General features: G+C 50.3%; 1 protein-coding gene across 3 annotated transcripts in view; it reads right to left on the reverse strand.

The window, feature by feature from the left end:
* The window catches only part of slc16a4 (solute carrier family 16 member 4), a 145832-nt gene that overhangs the window by 120999 nt on the left and 2785 nt on the right, over window positions 1-22048 (reverse strand). The gene's annotated exons all lie outside the window — the stretch shown is intronic.

A 22048-nucleotide genomic window follows, 5' to 3' on the forward strand; every position in this document is an offset into this window, starting at 1 on the left:
TCTCTCCCCCCCCCTCTCTCCTCCCCCCCCCTCTCTCCTCCCCCCCCTCTCTCCTCCCCCCCTCTCTCCTCTCCTCTGTTAGTGGGGGGGGGGGGGGTGCGGCGTTAGGGGGTGTGGGGGTGCGGCGTTGGAGGGGGGTAGGGGTGGTGAAGGGGGTAGGGGTGGTGAAGGGAGGGGGTTGGGGTAGGGGCAGCTGCGTGCAGGGGGGGGCGACGGGTGCATTGGCCCGGGCATCCGTCGCCCCCCTCCTCTGCACGCCGCTGCCCCTACCCCAACCCCTCCCCTCACCACCCCTACCCCTTCACCACCCCTACCCCACTCCAACGCCGCACCCACCCCCCCCCACTAACGGAGGAAGGAAGGGGGGAAGGAGGAAGGAAGGGGGGGAGGAGGGGGGAGGAGGAAGGAAGGGGGGGAGGAGGGGGGAGGAGGAAGGAAGGGGGGGGGGAGGAAGGAAGGGGGGGAGGAGGAAGGAAGGGGGGGAGGAGGAGGGGGGGGGGGGGGTGTGGGTACCGGCCTTCAGAGGGAGGGGGACGGGGTGTGGGTTGCGGCGTTGAGGGTGGGGGGTTGCGGCGTTGAGGAGGGGGGGGGGGAACCCGGCGTTGAGGAGGGGGGGGGGGAACCCGGCGTTGAGGAGGGGGGGGGGAACCCGGCGTTGAGGGGGGGGGGGGAACCCGGCGTTGGGGGGGGGGGGACCCGGCGTTGAGGGGGGGGGGACCCGGCGTTGAGGGGGGGGGGAACCCGGCGTTGAGGGGGGGGGCGGGTTGCGGCGTTGCGAGAGATGGGGGGCGGCGTTGGAGGGGGGTAGGGGTGGTGGGGAGGGGGGTAGGGGCGTTGGAGGGAGGTAGGGGTGGTGAGGGTAGGGGGCAGCGGCGTACAGAGGGGGGGGGGGGGCGTTGGCCCCGGGCATCCGTCGCCCCCCCCCTCTCTGCCCGCCGCTGCCCCCAAACCCCCCCGATGCCGCACCCCACCCCCCCCCCCCCATGGCCGCAACCCACCCCCCCGATGGCCGCAACCCACCCCCCCGATGGCCGCAACCCCCCGATGGCCGCAACCCACCCCCCCGATGGCCGCAACCCAACCCCCCGATGGCCGCAACGCAACCCCCCCCCCCCTGATGGCCGCAACCTCACCCCCCACCCCCCCCCCCCTGATGGCCGCAACCCCCCCCCCCTGATGGCCGCAACCCACCCCCCCCCCCCCCCTGATGGCCGCAACCCACCCCACCCCCCCCCCCCCCCCCGATGGCCGCAACCCAACCCCGACACTGAACGGCGTCAGCCATCATCAATGGTTGACGCCGTTTTAAACCAACTCTGATTTGCGCCGACGTGACCCGTGGCCACGTCGGCGGGACTTCGGCCCATCCGGGCCGGAGATTTCAGGTCAGTGCAAATAAAATGAAATCCCGCCGGCGCCAGCTGTTTTCACAGGCCGCCGACGGGATTTGCACAACGCCGGTTTTTTTCCGGCGGGAGAATTACGAAACCTGCGGGAGCGGAAATGACGCCGCTTCCCGCCAATTCTCCGACCCTGCGTGGGGTCGGAGAATCCCGCCCCACATCTGGAAGGATAAGTGTCTAATCGAAAAATGAGGTGCTATTCCTCAAACTTGTGCTGAGCTTCATGGGAACAATGCAGGAAGCTGAGGACAGAGAGATCAGAGTGGGATTTAAAATGACCGACCACCAGAAGCTTGGGGTCATGCTTGCAGACTGAATCAAGGTGTTTCACAAAGCACTCGCTCCACCTGCTTTTGGTCTTCCCAATGTAGAGCAGAATGCAATGTAAGCAGTGACTACAGTATGGTAAATTGAAGAAAGAACATGTCAATTGCTGTTTAATCTGGGCAAAGGTACATCCTCAAAATACTCGACACATTGTCAAATCCTATATCCTTTTCATAAATCCATTTTCACTCTGTCCAATCATATTATGATTTTTCAAGTGCTGGGTTATCATGACCCTAATCACAGTTTTGAACATTTTACCTGCTGATTGTGAGGTATCTGACCTATAGGGGGCGATTCTCCAAGCCCCGCGCCGGGCTGGAGAATCGCCGCAACCGCGCCACGACGCCGGCGCGCGATTCTCCGAGGTGCGGGGAAGGCGCACTGAAGAAGTCCCCCGCGCATGCGCAGGTTGGCGCGGCCCAACTGCGCATGTGCGGGTTTGCGAGGCGCCCATTTGGCATCGGGAAGGGAGGCTGGAGCAGCGTGAACCGCTCCAGCGCTGTGCTGGCCCCCTGTGGGGGACAGAATCGGTCGTCCCCATGCCCGTTTCGCGCCGTCGTGAAACGCGACGGCGTTCACGGCGGCGCGAACACTTCGTCTCCATTTTGGAGAATCGCCCCATCATTTCTGTTCTCCCTCTTCCCATTTTCTTCAATAGCAGGGTCACATTCGCTGCCCTCGAATGTTTGTGAATTGTTCCAGAATCAAAGGATTTCTAGAAGATCAAAACCAATGCATTCACTGAGATTGAGTCTATGAGCCCTCTAAAGATGGGTTGGAAGGTGGGCACCCTGTAAAATGGGGTGGGTGGGCATGGGGGAGTGATGGACTGTTCATTATCTTCTCGCCACCATGGCGTTTTACAATGGTGGGGAAGGAGAGGACAGGATTCCTGCCCAGAGGACAATAAAGTCAATTAGGTGGCCAATTAAGGGCCTTTCCCTGTCACCACTGGCATCATACCAACAGCAGATGTGGCCATAGCTTCACGGAGAGACCATCAGGTGATCCCTGGCTCTGATAGATTGTATCTACTGAGGGGCCTCATGGTAATCATGACCACCCTGCAACAACACTTCATCTCATACTCACCAGTTACCTCCTTACCATTACTGGGGTGTGCTTGATTACCCCCAGTGACTCCTGACTCCTGACCCCTTTCACCTTGAGCAATGCTTGGAGGTACGCACTTAGGAACATAGGTATAGGCCATTCATTCCTTGAGGCTGCTCTGCCCATCAACTAGATCATGGTTGATCATTTGCCGCAGCACCATTTTCCTGCCCCATCTCCTGTATCACGGCAGCACGGTAGCACAAGTGAATAGCACTGTGGCTTCACAGCACCAGGGTCCCAGGTTCAATTCCCCGCTGGGTCACTGTCTGTGCAGAGTCTGCACATTCTCCCTGTGTCTGCGTGGGTTTCCTCTGGGTGCTCCTGTTTCCTCCCACAGTCTGAAGATGTGTAGGTTAGGTGGATTGGCCATGATAAATTGCCCTTAGTGACTAAAATTATTGGGTTACGGGGATAGGGTGGAAGTGAGGGCTTAAGTGGGTTGGTGCAGACTCGATGGGCCAAATGGCCTCCTTTTGCACTGTATGTTCTATGTTGTACGTTCTTTATCCCTTGATCTCATTGGTATCTAGAAATCTATCAATCTCAGTTCTAAACATGCTCAGTGATTGCGCTTCCACAACCCTCTGGGGTAGAGAATTCCAAAGATTCACCATCCTCGGAGTGAAGACATTCCTCCTCATCCCAGTTCTAAAAGGCCTGCCCATTATTCTGTGTCCCCTGGTTCTAAACTCCACCATCACCCCATCCACCAGCCAGGGGAAACAACCTTTCTGCATGTCCCCTGTTCCGCCCCTTAAGGATTTTGGAAGTTGAAATGAGATCACCTCTCAATCTTCTAAACTCAAATATAGGCTCCTGTCTCCTCAATCTCTCCTCGTAGGCTAATCCCGCTATCCCAGGATTTAGTCCAGTGAACCTCCGTTCCCCTCCCTCTATGGCCTTCCTTGGATAAGGTACCAAAACTATACTCAATAATCCAGGTGTAGTCTAACCAAGGTTCTATACATTGAAGCAAGACCTCATTACCCCTGTACTCAAATCTTCTTGCAATAAAGGCCAGCACACCATTTCCCCTGCTCCTATCCTCTATGTATCTATGTATCAATGCCCCTTAAAGGGAGGGAGCCCCATCGGCCACTAATTAGTTGCTGATGAGCCCAAAAGGAGACTGGGGCCAGGCCGTGGCAAATAGTCATGGCCTGGGTGGCTTTCCCCTGGCTGTCAGGCTGCCAACAAGAACACCCAGACATCAATATTCCCAACCTCTGACCATTTATGAAATATTCTGCCACTCCGCTCTTCCTACCTAAGCGGATAACCTCACACTCATCCACAGTATATTCCATACTCACTAAGCCTGTCTAAATCTCGCTGAAGCTTCACGTCACTCCGATATTCAAAAGGGAGGTAGAGAGAAAGCAGGGAATTATCGACCAGTAAGCCCAACATCGATAGTGGGGAAAATGCTTGAATCCATTATCAAGGACTTTGTAGCGGAGCATTTAGAAAGCAGTGGCAGGATCAGTCAGAGTCAGCATGGATTTATGGAGGGAAAATCATGCTTGACAAATCTGTTGGAATTCTTTGAAGAGGTAACCAGTACAGTTGACAAGGGGGAGCCAGTCGATGTGGTATATTTGGACTTTCAGAAGGCGTTTGACAAAGTCCTGCATAAGACTTTATTATGCAAAATTAAAGCGCATGGGATTGGGGGAAATGTATTGAGGTGGATAGAAAACTAGTTGGCAGAGAGGAAACAAACAGTGGGGATTAATGGGTCTTTTTCAAATTGGCAGGCAGTAACTAGTGGGGTACCACAGGGATTGGTGTATATATTCACAATATATATTAATGATTTGGATGAGGGAACAAAATGTAACATCTCAAAGTTTGCAGATGATACCAAATTAGGGGGAGGATGCAGCGATCCTACAGCATAACCTGGACAGGTTGGGTGAGTGGGCAAATCAATGGCAGATGCAGTATAATTTGGATAAGTGTGAGGCTATTCATTTTGGAAGCAAAAACAGGAAGACAGATTACTACCTGAATAGTTATAAATTGGGAGAGGGGAGTGTGCAGCGGGACGTGGGTATCCTTGTCCACCATTCGCTGAAGATAAGCATGCAGGAGCAGCAGGCAGTAAAGAAGGCTAATGGTATGTTGGCCTTCATTGCGAGAGGTTTCGAGTATCGAAGCAGGGATGTGTTGCTGCAATTGTACAGGGCCTTGGTGAGGCCACTCTTGGAGTATTGTGTGCAGTTTTGGTTTCCTTCTCTGAGTAAAGGTGTTCTTGCTCTCGAGGGAGGGCAGCGAAGGTTTCCCAGACTGATTCCAGGGATGGCGGGACTGTCATATGAGGAGAGATTGACGAGGTTGGGATTGTTCTCGTTGGAGTTCAGAAGAATAAGGGGGGATCTCATAGAGACTTATAAAATTCTAGCAGGACTAGACAGGGTAGCTGCAGGGAAGATGTTACCAATGATGGGTGTGTCCAGAACCAGGGGTCACAGTCTGAGAATTCAGGGTAAACCATTTCAGACAGAGATAAGGAGACATTTCTTCACCCAAAGAGTGGTGAGCCTGTGGAATTCATTACCACAGAAAGTAGTTAATGCTAAAACTTTGAATATATTCAAGAGGCGGCGGGATATAGCACATGACGAGAATGTGATCAAAGGCTATGGGGAGAGAGCAGGATTAGGCTATTGAGTTGGATGATCAGCCATGATTGTGATGAATGGCAAAGCAGGCTCGAAGGGCCAAAAGGCCTCCTCCTGTTCCTATCCTCTATGTATCTATGTATCAATGCCCCTTAAAGGGAGGGAGCCCCATCGGCCACTAATTAGTTGCTGATGAGCCCAAAAGGAGACTGGGGCCAGGCCGTGGCAAATAGTCATGGGCTGGGTGGCTTTCCCCTGGCTGTCAGGCTGCCAACAAGGCCCCAGCTGCCCTTACTAAATTCGAGCCATTATCTCTGCAGCTACCTCTTCTAAAATCCCATGATTCAGCTTATCAGGTCCAGACGACTGTAATGATAGGTATAATGTAAGGAGTGTTAAAGGTGAACAAGATAATGTTCATGTATCGCAACACTAGATGGCACCACAGAGTAGTCTTATAAAAGGCTGCGTCTCTAGGAATGCTGGGAGAAGGTTATGAAGAAGGATAGTGAGAGGTTGAGATAGATGGTTAGCTGTACTAAAAAGATATAGATTTCTGTAACATAGATTTTATACTGTTGTTTTATTAGCTATTACTCAGTGAAGTGTGTGAACCATTTGAACTGGTGTAAAATAAACTAGCTTTGTTTCAAATACATAGCTTGATGTTCTGTGTCAACACTACTACTTTTAGCTATCTTGGAGAACCATACAAGGAACATCACAAGGACTTGCCTCCACCCCCATGGTTTGCCCATTGCTTTGTTACTTACAATGATTTCTTCAAGTCACTCCTTTTGCCACACCCTTGATTCCCCATTATTTCTGACATGTTTGTTGTGTCTTCCGTGAGGACAGATGCAAGATATTTATTTAATTGAGAAAGTGACCAGACGTCAGGGAGGGAATGGTCCCTGAGGAAGGCCAAAGGGAGAGGGAAAGGTGTGTTTGGTGGTGGTATCGTGCTGGATGTGGCAGAAGTAGCGGAGGATGATCCGTGGAATACAGAGATTGATTGGAAGAAAGATGTAAACAGTAACATACAGGCCTTAGAATCAAAGAATGAAACAGCCGGGTTGGAGGCCATTTGGCCCATTGCATCCGTACTGGCTCTTGGATAACTGGTTAACAAAATTATGTTTAGCCCACTGTGCTACACCAGTGGCTGGTGCAGCACAGTGGGCTAAACAGCTGACTTGTAAAGCAGAACAAGGCCAGCAGCGCGGGTTCAATTGCCGTACCAGCCTCCCCGAATAGGCGTCGGAATGTGGCGACTAGGGGCTTTTCACAGTGACTTCATTTGAAGCCTACTTGTGACAATAAGCGATTTCCAGCTGCCTCATTCCTTCTCAATCACCCTGCACATTTTTCCTTGTGAGTAGATTATTTACTATTTCAGCAGAGGCATTACCTATCAAAATGACGGACAAAAGAATTGTAAAAATGCTGACATTTAATAGTAATAATAATCTTTATTATCACAAGTAGGCTTACATTAACATTGCAATGAAGTTACTGTGAAAAGCCCTGAGTCACCACATTCCGCCGCCTGTTTGTGTACACGGAGGGAGAATTCAGAATGTCCAAATTACCTAACAGCACGTCTTTGAGGACTTGTGGGAGGAAACCGGAGCACCTGGAGGAAACCCTCTCAGAGACAGAGAAAATGTGTAGACTCCACACAGACAGTGACCCGAGCCTGGAATTGAACCTGGGTCCTTGGTGCTGTGAAGCAACAGTGCTAATCACTGTACTAGAATGTCACCCTTGCTCTCTCTCTCTCTCTCTCAATCAACTCTAAAACTTTCGCAACCTGCTGTTGAATAACAGATTCAATCAATTATCCTGTCAGGAAAACAGTCCCAACATGATGATGTGGAATCTTCCAGGAACAAAATTCGCTTGTTAAAAAAAATAATTCCCAAATGGGGAACAGATGGTCCTTTTTAACAAAAGGTTGTGTTTGAAGGAATAATTGATCGAGGGCCATTGCTGAGTGTGCTCCCCAATAGGAAGGGAGAGAGGCAGATATGGGCTGCACCTTAAAACAACTTGAATCGTTACAAAGAAGAGAGACACTGCCGCTGAATCAATTTGGGATTGGTTGTTCTGTATGCCAAGCTTTTGATTGCCTGTCCTAATACCTACTTCAAAAAAAGGCTGCCATTTCTACAGAACTTTTCATGCACACTGTAGTAGAAGGATCTGGCACATAAAAGGTTTCATGAGGACTCAGTACAGTACCACCCACACGGTGATGTAACAGAACACATGACCCACACCTAGGGGTCAGTTTAGAGTTGCACTGAGCCGTGTGTAGAAGCAAGCATGGAGACCGCTCCGAGCTTGGGTCTTTATTGTACCTATGTACATAGTTTCTAATCATTAATAAGTACTTTCTGATGAATTACCCAAGGTTACAAATACCTTAAGACCTAACAAACCGCACCCAACACCTCACAACAACCACAGAATGCCTCAAAGCATCTTCCAGACAATGAAGAACTTCTGATATAATAATTTTTATTGTCACAAGTAGGCTTACATTAACACTGTAATGAGGTTACTGTGAAAATCTCCTAGGCGCCACATTCCGGTGCCTGTTCGGGTACACAGAGGGAGAATTCAAAATGTCCAATTCACCTAACAGCACGTCTTTCGGGACTTGTGGGAGGAAACCGTAGTACCTGGAGGAAACCCACGCAGACACAGGAGAACGTGCAGACTCCGCACAGACAGTGAACCAAGCTGGGAATCGAACCTGGGAATCAAACCTGGGACCCTGGCACTGTGAAGCAACAGTGCTAACTACTGTGTTACCATGCTCACATTGTGACATAGGAAATGTTATGTGGCTCATTGTCGATTTTTCTTTGACTATCCCTCCTATGAAACTACTTCGGATATTTTACTATGTTAAAGGTGCTATATAATTACAAATGATTGCTGTTGAAGCCACATGTATCTAATTGGGAATCCAGATGTGGCTAATTTTGCCTTTGGTTGACAAATAACTCAGGTGATAGACACCGTCCTTGGTCATGTGATGTCAATGGTCATTTACACAGCCTGTGCGAGTGAACTTTAACCTTTTTGTGCAATGGTAAGACTAAAAGCAAAGTGTGTAAACGTTCATTGGTCAGTGTGAGGACTTTACTCCCTCAGTTACTGAATGGTGGAGATGTTAGGAACAATGGAACATAGGGAAAAGAGAAGGCCATTCAGCCCGTCGAGCCTCCTTTGCCTTTCAATACAATCATGGCTGATCACCCACAGCAATGCCTTTTACCCCACATTATCGCCATAACCTTTCACTTATTATTAATCAGAAATCCATCAATGTCTAATTTAAACATACTCAGTAACTGAGCTTCTACAGCCATGTGGGGTACAGAATTCTAAAGATTCGCAACCCTCTCTGTAAAGAAATTTCTCCTCATCTCGGTGATAAGTGGCATCCCCCTTATTTTGAAATTATGCCCCATGGTCCTAGATGTCCTAACCAAGGGAAACATCTTACCTGCAGCCACCCTGTCCATTCCTTAAAGTGTTCTGTAAGTTTCAATGAGATCTAGCTCCTTCTTCGAAACTCTAGTGAATACAGGCTCAATTTGCCCAACTGCTCTTTATAAGACAGTCCAACCACCCCCAGAACAAGTCTGGTGAACCTTTGTTACACTCCCTCTCTGGCAATAATATCCTTTCTGAGGGAAGGAGACCAGGGGCGGGATTCTTCGACCCCCCGCCGGGCCGGAGAATCACCGGGGGGGTGGCGTGAATCCCGCCCCGACGCCAGCTGCCGGATTCTCCGGCGCCGGTTTTTCAGCGGGCTCAGGGATTGTGTCGCGCCGGTCGGGGGCCATTGGCAGTGCCGCCCCCCCCCCGGCGATTCTCCACTCTGCGGTGGGCCAAGTGGCCGCCCGTTTCCGGCCAGTTCCGCCGGCGTAAATCAAACTTGGTCCTTACCGGTGGGACCTGGCTCTGCGGGCAGCCTGCGGAGTCCTCGACGGGGCGTGAGGCGACCTGGCCCCGGGGGGGGGGGGGGGGGGGGGGGGGGGGAGGGGGCACGGTGGCCTGGCCCACAATCGGGGCCCTACCAATCGGCGGGCAGGCCGATGCCGTGGGGGCACTCTTTCCCTCTGCGCTGGCCGCTGTAACGGTCCGCCATGGCCGTCGCGGGGAAAAACCCCTCTGCGCATCTGCTGGGATCACGCCAGAACACGCTGGCACTCCCGTGCATGCGCCAACTCGCGCCGGCCGGCGGAGGCCTTTCGGCGCCGGTTGGCGGGGCGCCAACCCCGCCAGCGCCGGACTAGCCCCTGAAGGTGCGGAGGATTCCGCACCTTCCGGGCAGCCCGACGTCGGAGTGGTTCACGCCACTCCTTGGCACCGGTACGGCCCATCCTGCCGGATAGTGGAGAATCCCGGACCAGAACCGCACTCAGTGTTCCAGGTTTGGTCGAACCAAGGTTCTGTACAAGTGAAACAATCTCCTTGCAATAAACCACAGAATTACATAATCCCTACAGTGCAGAAGGAGCCCATTTGGCCCATCGAGTCTGCACCGACTCTTTGAAAGGTCACCCTACCTAGGCCCATACCCCCATCCTAACCCCGTAACCCCACTGAACTTGCACATCTTTGGACTCTGGGTAGAAACTGGAGCAACCAGAGGAGACCCAGGCGGACACAGGGAGAACGTGCAAACTCCATACAGACAGGCATCCAAGGCCCGAATCAACCCTGAGTTCCTGGCGGTGTGAGGCGGCAGTGCTAACCACTGCCACCTAACATTCAATTCGCTAACAATCCAATAGCCTTCCTAATAGTTTGCTGCACCTGCGTGTTCGCCTTCAGTGACTAATGGACAAGGACACCCAGGTCCCTTTGTGCATCTGCACTTTCTCATTTCTGACCATTTAGGAAATATTCTGCACATCTGTTCCTGCGACCAAAATGGATTACCTCACATTTTTCCACATCATATTCCATCTGCCATGTTATTGCCCGCTAACTAAGTCTGTCCAAATCCTCCTGTAGCGTTTTACATCTTCTTCACAACATACATTCCCACGTAGCTTTGCATCATTTGCGAACTTGGAAATAGTACACTTGGCCCGCACATCAAAATCATGGATGTATATTGCGAACAGTTGGCCCCAGGTACTGATCCTTGCAGTACGCCACAGCCACAGCCAGCCAACAGGAGAATGACCCGTTTATTCCTAAACTCTGTTTTCTGCCTGTTAGCCAATCCTTAATCCATGCCAGCATATTGACTCCTATCTCACATGTTTTAATTTTGCTAATCAAGCCCCGTGTGGGGGACTTTATCAACAGCCTTCTGAAAATCCAAATTGTAAGCCTTCTTCCTGTTTATTTCCTTTATGTTATTTTATTATTTTGGTCCAAGGACACATAATCGGAATGTGCCTTTGAACAGATGACTCAAAAGTGAAGCAGACTGCTTTTGAGGAGACTGTTCCCAGGTTTTGTTTTGAGACAGAGTCCTCGGCACCAAGTGGATCTTAGGAATCCGGTTTGGTGGGAGTCAGATCGATTGGTTGGCTCGCAACAGGTGAATTGGCCAGGGACAGTCTTGTGCCTAACAATGGTCAGTGATTGGTTCCTGCGTGTGGGCCTCGGAAGTGAAAGGAACTCTCACTCTCTCTCCCTCCCCTGCTTGCTGACATTGTTTGTCCGTTTAATTAAAATACTGTACATAAAAAAAGGTGAATTAAAATGACAAACCTGATGATTCCAGTTTATTGGGCTCAAACAAGGATGATCCCTCTCATTTTATTTTAAATAAAACCTTATTTCTCCTGTCTTGCGACTTCGTGTCAAGTGGGGCTGGAATTGACCGTGCACTCACCCAAGGTGTCATGACAAAATATACTACATCTACCAACTCTCCTTTGTTAATTTTGTTATTAACGTCCTCAAAAAAACTCCAAGTTCATCAAACGTGATTTCCCATTCGTAAATCCATGCTGAATCAGATCATGATATTATCAAGTGTGCATTTATCGCATCTTTTATGATAGGTTCTAGCATTTTACTTGCGACAGATGTAAGGCTAATAGGTCTGTAGTTCCCCGTTTTCTTTCCCCCTCCCTTCTTAATTAGTGGAGTGACATTTGCTACCTTCCTACCTTCAGGAACCGTTCAAGGATCTATAAAATTTTGGAAGATGATCAGCAATGCATCCACTATCTCGATATCAATCCCTTTCAACACTCTAGGATGCAAAAGTCAGCTCACCAGAATTGCCAACACTGCAGGTACAATCATTGGTAGGCAGCAGACACAGCTCGATAATTTATTTAACATTGCAGTTAAGAGGAAAGCTCAGACCATCATTGATGATCCTTCTCACTTTCTACCTCATCAATTTGAAAGTCTCCCTTCGGGCCGGCCCTTCAGAATGCCTGTTCCCAGAAAAATCTGATCAATGGTCTTTTGTTTCCACTGCCATAAGCTTAAGAATGTAAATTTAACTCGCTGATTTTATTCAGTTTAACTGCAGCAAGTGCTGTAATGGCAGTGTGCAATGTGTTATGTTTGTATAGTATGTGTGTATGTTATATATCCACAAATGTATGAATATAGCGATACATGAAATATTTAGTTTTTAACTAATGACTATATGATTATACGTTATGTTAGGGGCGAAGCCAAAGACAAATTTCCACTTTTGTGTGGACAAAAAGTTTTAATCCATAATATCGGATCCCGGGGACTTAGCAACTTTCAGTCCCATTAATTTCTCCAATACAAACTTCTTGAGCAGGATTCTCCGATCCCGCGCTGGGTCGGAGAATCGCCGGTGCGGGCGCGAATCGCACAACGCCGCTCCGACGCTGGGTCCGCTGATTCTCCCGCTACAGGAGAATTGCCGCCAATGGCGCCACGGCACCAGTCAGGGGACGCTCAACGCCCCCCCGCCCCCCCCCGCGGCAATTCTCTGCGCGCGACGGGCCGAATGCCCGCCAAGTTCGGCCGAGTCCCGCCAGCGTGGTTCGCGTGTGGTCCTACCCAGGGGGACCTCGGAGTTCTGGCTGCGGGGGCCGTCCTGGTTGGGGGGGGGGGGAAGGGGGATCCGATTCTGAGGGGGGGGCCTCTACGGTGACCAGGCCCAGGAGCGGGGTCTACCGATCAGCAGGCGGGCTAATTCCGGGGTGGGCCTATATTCCTCCAGGCCGGGCCCCTGTAAGGCTCTGCCATGTTGCCTGGGGGCCGGCGCTGAGACGGAAACTCGTGCGCATGCGCGGACCCATGCTGCCTGTGCTGGCGACCATATCAGCAGCTGGAGCTGCGTGAAGTGCTCCAGTGCCGTGCTGACCCTCTGTGCACTGCAGGATCGCTGCTCCTCGCGGGCAGATGACACCGTCGTAAAACTCTCCGGCGTTTACGACGGCGTCAACACTTAGCCCTACTATCGGAGAATCCCGCCCCCTACCTATACTAATTTCCTTCAACTCCTCATGAAATGAAATGAAATGATTGTCCCTAGTTCGTTAGATCTCTACATCTGGGAGATTTCCTATCTCCTTCTTGTTTTGTTCATATGGATGTGTACTGTATGTTTACCTGGTATGCGTGTGTGTAAGACATTTCCTCCCAAAATAATGCATGTGGCTAAACCAATATCACCATTAACTGGGGACATTCAGTATTTCTATTGATGGACACCTAGGAGAAGATTCTGTGGTATAATTTATCTCTTTGTCTTTTCTGCAACATTCAATCAGCATGACAGAAATAGAGAGATCACCTGGTTATTCATTTACAATCATTTGGGGATCCTGCTATGACCAAAATGATTAGCTTGTTTCTCAACAAGCAAGAACGCATCCGGGGTTCAGCGGAAACATGTACAGATGCTAAATAAATGTCAATTCTTCCTTCATTCATTTTCCTCTATCGTCAGTCCTGATAATAAAGGATGACACAAGGACAACACTGAGAAAGGATCTTGGCTCAGAAAATGAGGAACTAGAATCAGCATGGCTGGAGATTAGGAATAGCAAGAGGCATAAAAACAGGTTATAGACACACAAACAGTAGTTAAACTGTTGGACAGAAAATTAAGCAAGAAATTATTGCAGTTTTTCTCCCCTGTTGTTTGCGCTTGCAATCGAGCCATTGGCCATCACATTGAGGAGTTCGGAGACGTGGAAAGGGATAATGCGGGGGGGATGGGGGGGGGGGGGGGGTGGGGGGGGAGGGGGTGAGGGGGGGCGGTAGAGCATAGGGTATCTTTGTATGCGGATGACTTGCTGGTGTATGTATCGGAACCAAGTGTGTCGATGGGGGGCATATTGGAGCTGCTTCGAGTGTTTGGGTCTTTTTCGGGATATAAACTAAATTTAGACAAAAATGAATATTTTAGAACATAGAACAGTACAGCACAGAACAGGCCCTTCAGCCCTCGATGTTGTGCCGAGCAATGATCACCCTACTCAAACCCACGTATCCACCCTATACCCGTAACCCAACAACTCCCCCCCCTTAACCTTACTTTTAGGACACTACGGGCAATTTAGCATGGCCAATCCACCTAACCCGCACATCTTTGGACTGTGGGAGGAAACCGGAGCACCTGGAGGAAACCCATGCACACACGGGGAGGATGTGCGGACTCCGCACAGACAGTGACCCAGCCGGGAATCGAACCTGGGACCCTGGAGCTGTGAAGCATTTATGCTAACCACCATGCTACCGTGCTGCCCGTGGTGTCTTGGCCAGTGGTTGGGGGGGGGGGGGGGGGGGCTACCATTCCGTAGGGCGGAGAAGGTGAGGAACTGGGTAAGAGGGCGAGACTTCCAGTAGGTTAGAATGGAGGAGTCTGTGTAGGGGGTCGAGGCTGAGGGTGTTGGCAACAGCACCACTCCCGATGGCCCCGGGGAAATACTCAGGGAATCCGGGAGTAGTAGCGAGATTGAAAACCTGGAGGCAGTTGCGCCCGCACTTTCGGCTGGGGGTGGGGTCAAGGGAAATGCGGATTCGGGGGAATCACAGATTTGAACCACGGAAGTGGGATGGGTGTTTTTGACGATGAGAGGAGAAGAGAGTCAGGGCACTAAAGGATTTGTTTCTGGGGGGCTGTTTTGCAGGACTGAGGGAGCTGGAGACGAAATATGGGTTGGGGCAGGGGGAATTGTTCAGGTATATGCAGGTCTGGGATTTTGCTAAGAAGGAGATGCAGAGCTTTCTGGCGGTGCCGGCCTCCACACTGTTGGAGGAGGTGCTGACGACAGGGGTAATGGAGAAGGGGGTGGGGTCGGTGATTTATGGGTCAATTCTGGAAGAGAAGGCACCGCTAGAGGGATTAAGGCACAGTGGGAGAAAGAGTTGGCAGAGAGCATGGAGGAGGGGTTGTGGTGAGAGGTGCTCCGGAGGGTAAATGCCTGAACTTCGGGCGCGACGTTGGGGCTGATACGGCTGAAGTTGGTGTATAGGGCGCACCTCACAAATGCGAGGATGAGCCGACTCTTTGAGGGGGGTAGAGGATGTTTCTGAACGTTGTGGGTGGTGCCCCGCAAACCACGTCCATATGTTTTGTTCCTGTCCAAAGCTGGAGGGTATTGGAGGGAGGTGTTCAGGGTAATTTCGAAGATGGTGCATGTGAGGCTTGAGTCGGGTCCTCTGGAGGCCATATTCGGGGTATCGGATCAGCTGGGGTTGGAAGCGAGTGCGGAGGCAGATGTTTTAGCCTTCGCCTCGTGGATCGCCAAAAGGTCAGTTTCTCCACCTGTGCCCTGGCGTGGCGGGGGGACCTCTTGGAGTTGTTAACACTCGAGAAGGTGAAGTTTGAGTTGAGGGGAAGGATGGAAGGGTTCTACAATTCATGGGCTTTGTTTATTATGCACTTTCAAGAATTGTATGACATCGAACATTGGGGGGGGGGGGGAGTTGGTGGGGTGGGGGAGTGTTGGGTGGGGTGGGTGGGTGAGGGGTTGGACTGTGTATGTTGTTAGTGACTGTATATTGGTGCTTGGTGGATTCCTGAATCCTTTTCTTTGATGTTTGTATTTAAAATGTTGCGTGTTGTTTGGGGGTTGGTGGGAGGGAGGAATTGTTGGCCAGGAGATCGTATTTGTTACCGTTGATTGTTTGTTGGTGGCTGTAAATTTGGAGAATAAAAATATTTATTTTAAAAAATAAAATTATTGACCACAAGACATAGGAGCAGAATTGGGCCACTCGGCCCATCGGGTTTGCCCCGTCATTCAATCAGGGCTGATATTTTTCTCATCCCCATTCTCCTGCCTTCTCCCCATAACGTCAGAGTCCCTTATTAATCAAGAACCTATCTATCTCTGCCTTAAAGACACTCAGTGATTTGGCCTCCACAGCCTTCTGCGGCAAAGAGTTCCACAGATTCACCACCCTCTGGCTGAATAAATTCTTCCTCACCTCTGTTTTAAAGGGTTGTCCCTTTAGTCTGAGATTGTGTCCCCTGCTTCTAGTTTTTCTTACAAGTGGAAACACCCTCTCCACGCCCACTCTTTCCAGGCCTCACAGTATCCTGTAAGTTACAATAAGATCCCCCCTCATCCTTCTAAACTCCAACGAGTACAGACCCAGAGTCCTCAACCGTTCCTCATACAACAAGCTCTTCATTCCAGCGATCATTCTTGTGAACCTTCTTTGGATCCTTTCCAAGGCCAGCACATCCTTACACAGCCTCAGAAGTATATCCTTGCTCTTGTATTCTAGTCCTCTCGACATGAATGCAAATATTGCATTTGCCTTCCGAACTGCCGACTGAACCTGCATTAACCTTAAGAGAATCCTGAACAAGGACTCCCAAGTCCCTTTATGCTTCTGATTTCCTAAGCATTTCCCCATTTAGAAAATAGTCTATGCCTCCATTTCTCCTTCCAAAGTGCATAACCTCACACTTTTCCACATTGTATTCCATCTGCCACTTCTTTGCCCACTCTCCTCGCCTGTCCAAGTCCTACTGCTTCCCCCCTTGCTTCCTCAATACTACCTGTCCCTCTACAGATCTTTGCATCATCTGCAAACTTAGCAACAGTGCCTTCAGTTCCTTCTTCCAGATCATTAATCTATTTTGTGAAAAGTTGTGGTCCCAGCACCGACCTCTGAGGCACACCACTAGTCACCGGCTGCCATCCTGAAAAAGACCCGTTTATCCTCACACTCTGCCTTCTGCCAGTCAGCCAATCCTCTAAACAATGGGCTCTTAACTTATTTAACAGTCTCCTATGCGGCAACTTGCCAAAAGCCTTCTGGAAATCTAAATAAATCAATCCACTGGTTCTCCTTTGTCTAACTTCCTTGTTACCTCCTCAAAGATCCCTAACAGACATGACCTTCCCTTGATGAAGTGATTCTGAATCAGTCCTATTTTATCATGCACTTCCAAGTACTCTACGATCTCATCTTTAATAATGGACATTAAAATCTTACCAATGACTGAAGTCAGGCTAACTGGCATATAATTTCCGCTATTCTACGTCCCTCCCTTCTTAAACAGTGGTGTTACATTAGCCACTTTCCAGTCCTCTGGGACCCTTCCTGCCTCCAGTGATTCCTGAAAGACCACCACCAATGCCTCCACAATCTCCTCAGCTATCTCTTTTAGGACCATGTGGTGTAGTCCATCTGGTCCTGGTGATTTATCCACCTTCAGACCTTTCAGTTTCCCCAGAACCTTCACTTTAGTGATGGCCACTGCACTCACCTCTGCCACCTAATTCTCCTGGAGCTCTGGCATCCCACTGGTGTCTTCCACCGTGAAGATTGATGCAAAGAACGGTGCAGTGGTTAGCACTGCTGCCTCAAGGCGCCGTGGCCCCAGGTTCCATCCCGGCTCTGGGTCACTGTCCATGTGGAGTTTGCACATTCTTCCCATGTTTGCGTGGGTATGACCCCCACAACCTAAAGATGTGCAGGCTAGGTGGGTTGGCCATGCTAAATTGCCCCTTAATTGGAAAAAATGAATTCAGCACTCTAAATTTAAAAAAAGACTGATGCAAAGTACCTATTCAGTTCCTCTGCCACTTCTTTGTTTCCCATTATTACTTGTCCAGCCACATTTTCCAGTGGTCCAATGTCTTCTTCTGCCTCTCTCTTACCTCTTATATATTGAAAAAAAACTCTTCCTATCTTCTTTTATACTACTAGCTAGCTTACACCCATATTTCATCTTCTCTCACCCTTATTGCTTTTTTAGTTGTCGCTTTTAAAGGCTTCCCAATCCTCTGGCTTCCCACTAATCCTCACCACTTTGTGTGCTTTTTCTTTTATGCTGTTCTTGACTTCCCTCATCAGCCATGGATGCCTTGTCCTCCCCTTAGCATGTGTCCTCCTCCTTTCTATTGTGCCTCCTGAATAACCCCCAAAAACTCCTGCCATTGCTGTTTCACAGTCTTCCCTGCTGGGCTCCTTTTCCAATCAACTCTGGCCAGCTCCTCACTCATGTCTTTGTAGTTACCCTTATTTAATTGTAATACTGTTACATCTGATTGCAGCTTCTCCCTCTCGAACTGCATGGTGAATTCTATCATATTGTGGTCACTGCTCCCTAAGGGCTCCTTCAACTTAAGTTTCCTAATCAAGTCTACATCATTACATGCCACCAAATCCAGAATTGCCTGCTCCCTAGTAGGCTGTCACAAACTGCTCCAAAAAACAATCTCTTAGAGATTCCACAAATTCCTTTTCTTGGGATCCACTACCAACCTGATTTTCCCAGTCCACCTGCATATTGAAGTCCCCCATGATAATTGTAATATTGCCTTTTCTATCTCCTGATTTATTTTCTGCCCCACATCCTGACTACAGTTGGGGGCCTGTACATAACTCCCGGGAGAATCTTTTTACCTTTGCGATTCCTCAATTTTACCCATAGCGATTCTATGCCTTCTGATCCTATATTGCTCCTTGCTATCGAATTAACTTCATTCCTTACTAACAATGGAACCCCGCCCCCTTTGCCCATCTGCCTGTCCTTTCAATAGGACACGTACCCATGTATATTTCGATCCCAGCCCTGATCCTCTTGCGGCCGCTTCTCTGTGATGCCCACAACATCGTACCAGCCAATTTCAATGTGTGCAACAAGCTCATGTACCGTGTTCCATATACTGCGCGCATTTCGGTGCAACACCCTCAGTCCTGCATTGACCTGCATTCCCCCTTCTCACACTTGTCCCTTGGGGGTGATATTGTTCTCTTATTTTTGTTCTCTATTTTTGTTCTCTATTTTTGTTCTCTATTTTTGTTCTCTATTTTTGTTCTCTATTTTCCCTTCAGTTATTATACCTTCTAAGCTCTGGTTCCCACCCCACCTGCCAGACTAGTTTAAATCCTCCCGAGGATAGACAATATACGAATTGTGGGGGACGTTAAGCTTCATGTATACTGGGCCAATCAAATTGGCAAATGTGATTCAAAAGATCAGTTCGTAGAATGTTTTTGTGACAGTTTTCAGGAGAAATATGTTGTGGAACTGTCTAGAGATAAAGCTACTTTAGATAGGGCGGCACGGTAGCACAGTGGGTCAGAATACAATTGAATTTTTGAACAACCTTCAACAAAGCCAGTTTTATAGGTATGAAGAGAAAGCGGCTGATGGCTGATTGGGAAAATAAGACTTAAATGTAAATCAGTAACCATTGGAAAACATTTAAAGAAACAATTCATAATAATAATAATCTTTATCGTCACAGATTCTGAATGCCTTTAAATGAGGGACCCTCAACGCCTCACTCCTCAGGAGCCAGCAAGAAATCCCACATGGTTTGCTTTTTTGTTTGCTACACGTCTAAAATAATCGCCTTTAAAGGGTTTCCATTGTCCCATTTGAGGAGGGGGGAGGGGAGGGGGGAAGGGGTGAGGGGGAGGAGGGGGAGGGGGGGAGGGGGGAGGGGGGAGGGGAGGGGGGAGGGGAGGGGGAGGGGAGGGGGGAGGGGAGGGGGAGGGGGGGGTGAGGGGAGGGGGGAAGGGAGGGGGAGGGGGGAGGGGGAGGGGGAGGGGGGAGGGGAGTGGGGAGGGGAGGGAGGGGGGAGGGGGAGGGGAGGGGGGGAGGGGAGGGGGGAGAGGGGAGGGGGTGAGGAAGGGAGGGGGAGGAAGGGGGGAGGGGGGGAGGGGGAGGAAGGGGGAGGGGGAGGAAGGGAGGAGGGGGGCGGGGGAGGAAGGGAGGGGGAGGGGACGGGAGGGTGGAGGGGAGGGGGAAGTGAGGGGAGGGGAGGGGAAGGGGAGGGGGAAGGGGAGGGGGAGGGGGAGGGGAGGAGGGGGAGGGGAGGAGTGGGGGGAGGGGGAGGTGGGGGGAGGAAGGGAGGGGGAGGGGGGAGGGGGAGGGGGAGGAAGGGAGGGAGGGAGGGGGAGGGGAGGGGACGGGAGGGGGAGGGGAGGGGGAAGTGCGAGGAGGGGAGGTCGGGAGGAGGGGGAGGAGTGGGGTGAGGGGGAGGGGGAGGGGGGAGGGGAGGGGAAGGGGAAGGGTGAGGGGAGGGGGGAGGGAGGGGGAGGGGGAGGGGGATGGGGAGGAGGGGAGGGGAGGGGAAGGGAGGGAAGGGGAGGGGAGGAGGGGAGTAGAGGGGGGAGGGGAGGAGGGGGAGGGGAGGAGGGGGGAGGGGAGGAGGGGGGAGGGGGAGGGGAGGAGGGGGAGGGGGGAAGGGAGGAGGGGAGATGGGGGGGGGGGAGGGGGGAGGAGGGTGGAGGGGGAAGGGGGAGGGGAAAGGGGAGGGGGAGGGGGGGAGGGGGGTGGCTGGAGGCAGAGAATCGCACCCAGTGTGCTGGGTATTCATAGAGTCCAAAAGACTCCGGAGCCACTTAAAGATGACAGGGAACGGAATCCCGGATTCCTGCTTCTGTTTGCGGTGCTCCCCACCCACCTGGCCTTCAAACAAAAGGATTTTTTACATCGATTCTGCTTGGATTTGCTGGGCAAGTCATGCAGAAGGGGCTTTGCCTCCATTGGTGGACGAATCCTATAGCTATCAACATTTGATATTAATATTATACTTGAGGGATAGGAAAACATATTGGGAACAGTGGCCTGAGATTTAATCATTATACTGATCTACAAGGCTGTATGCGTCCATCTTTTATGAAGGCAATGAGGAAAAGAAGATGTAATATTTAACACATTGAGATTCACAGCTGTTGCAAATCTCCATGAGCCCAGGTGAGGCTATCTCCATACACTGAACAGCTAGGTCACAAAGAATTAGATATTGTCAGCCTTTGTGAATGGGCAGCTAACAAGCCAAATCCTAGGGTGCTCTGTCAAAATAAACAATGGACTCCAGCAGTGAACTTTCCAAAATAAAATGGATAGATAATTTAATCAAATGAGGGACGTGCAAAATGTCCCATGGTGCAGTCTGGGGACACATGCATATCTAACCCAGTTCTGTACCAGTCCTGGGAGTATTTGAAGGGGATAGTGCAGAGGGAGCTTTCCTCTGTATGTAACCCTGGCTGTACCTGTCCCGGGAATGTTTGATGGGGACAATGGAGAGAGAGGTTTACTCTGTATCTAACACTGGCTGTACCTGTCCTGAGAGTATTTGATGGGGAGAGTGGAGAGGGAGCTTTACTCTGTATCTAATCCTGTGCTGTACCTGTCCTGGGAGTGTTTGATGGGGAGAGTGTAGAGCGAGCGTTAGTCTGTATCTGACCCCGTGCTGTATTTGTCCTGGCAGTGTTTGGTGGGGATAGTGTAGAGGGAGCTTTATTCTCTATCTAACCCCGTAGTGTATCTGCCTTGAGAGTGTTAGATGAGGACAATGTCGACGGAGCTTTACTCTGTAGCTAGCCCGGGGTGTACCTGTCCTGGGAGTTCTTGGTAAGGACAGTGTAGAGGGAATTTTACTCTCTAACTTCATGCTGTACCTGTCCTGAGTGTGTTCGATGGGACAGTGTTGAGGGAGCTTTATTCTGTATCTAACCCCGTACTGTACCTGTCCTGGGAGTGCTTGATGGGGACAGTGTAGAGGGAGCTTACTCGGTATGCAACTCCGTGCTGTACCTGTTCTGGGAATGTTTGATGGGGACAGTGAAGGGGGAGCTTTACTCTGTATCTAGCCTGGGGTGTACCTGCCCTGGGAGTGTTTGATGCTCATATTGTTACATTATCCTACATTCCCCTTGAGATAGAAAATCCTCTGCACATTGCTAAAAATCCTAGAGAGGTGGAGGTTTATAATATTTGAAAAGAGTGTCACAAATATAGCAGATTATAGCTCATAATTGTCGGTAAAATACTCATTAGTTTAAACTGAAAATATCAGGAAAATATATAGTGAGGGATACCAACTGCCCAGAGCAGGATACACAAAACTTCAGCTATTCATGAGGCTGATCTTTGTTTTCTTTTGTTGGTTATGGTTTGGGATTCTCACCCCCACCTTCGCTGACACAGACATGGGTCATATCAAACTTGTGGCCCTGACCTGTTGCTCATGGAGATGATAATATTGTATTCCTTATCTCCTGGACTGCAGTGTTTTTTTGTATCCGAGACTAGACTGTGTCAATGTTCATCAAGCCTCTCATCATCCAATTTGATGCAGTAAACAAGTTCTGCCGGTGTTT

The sequence above is a fragment of the Scyliorhinus canicula genome, chromosome 15 (genome assembly GCF_902713615.1).
Source record: "Scyliorhinus canicula chromosome 15, sScyCan1.1, whole genome shotgun sequence".
Taxonomy (NCBI): Eukaryota; Metazoa; Chordata; class Chondrichthyes; order Carcharhiniformes; family Scyliorhinidae; genus Scyliorhinus; species Scyliorhinus canicula.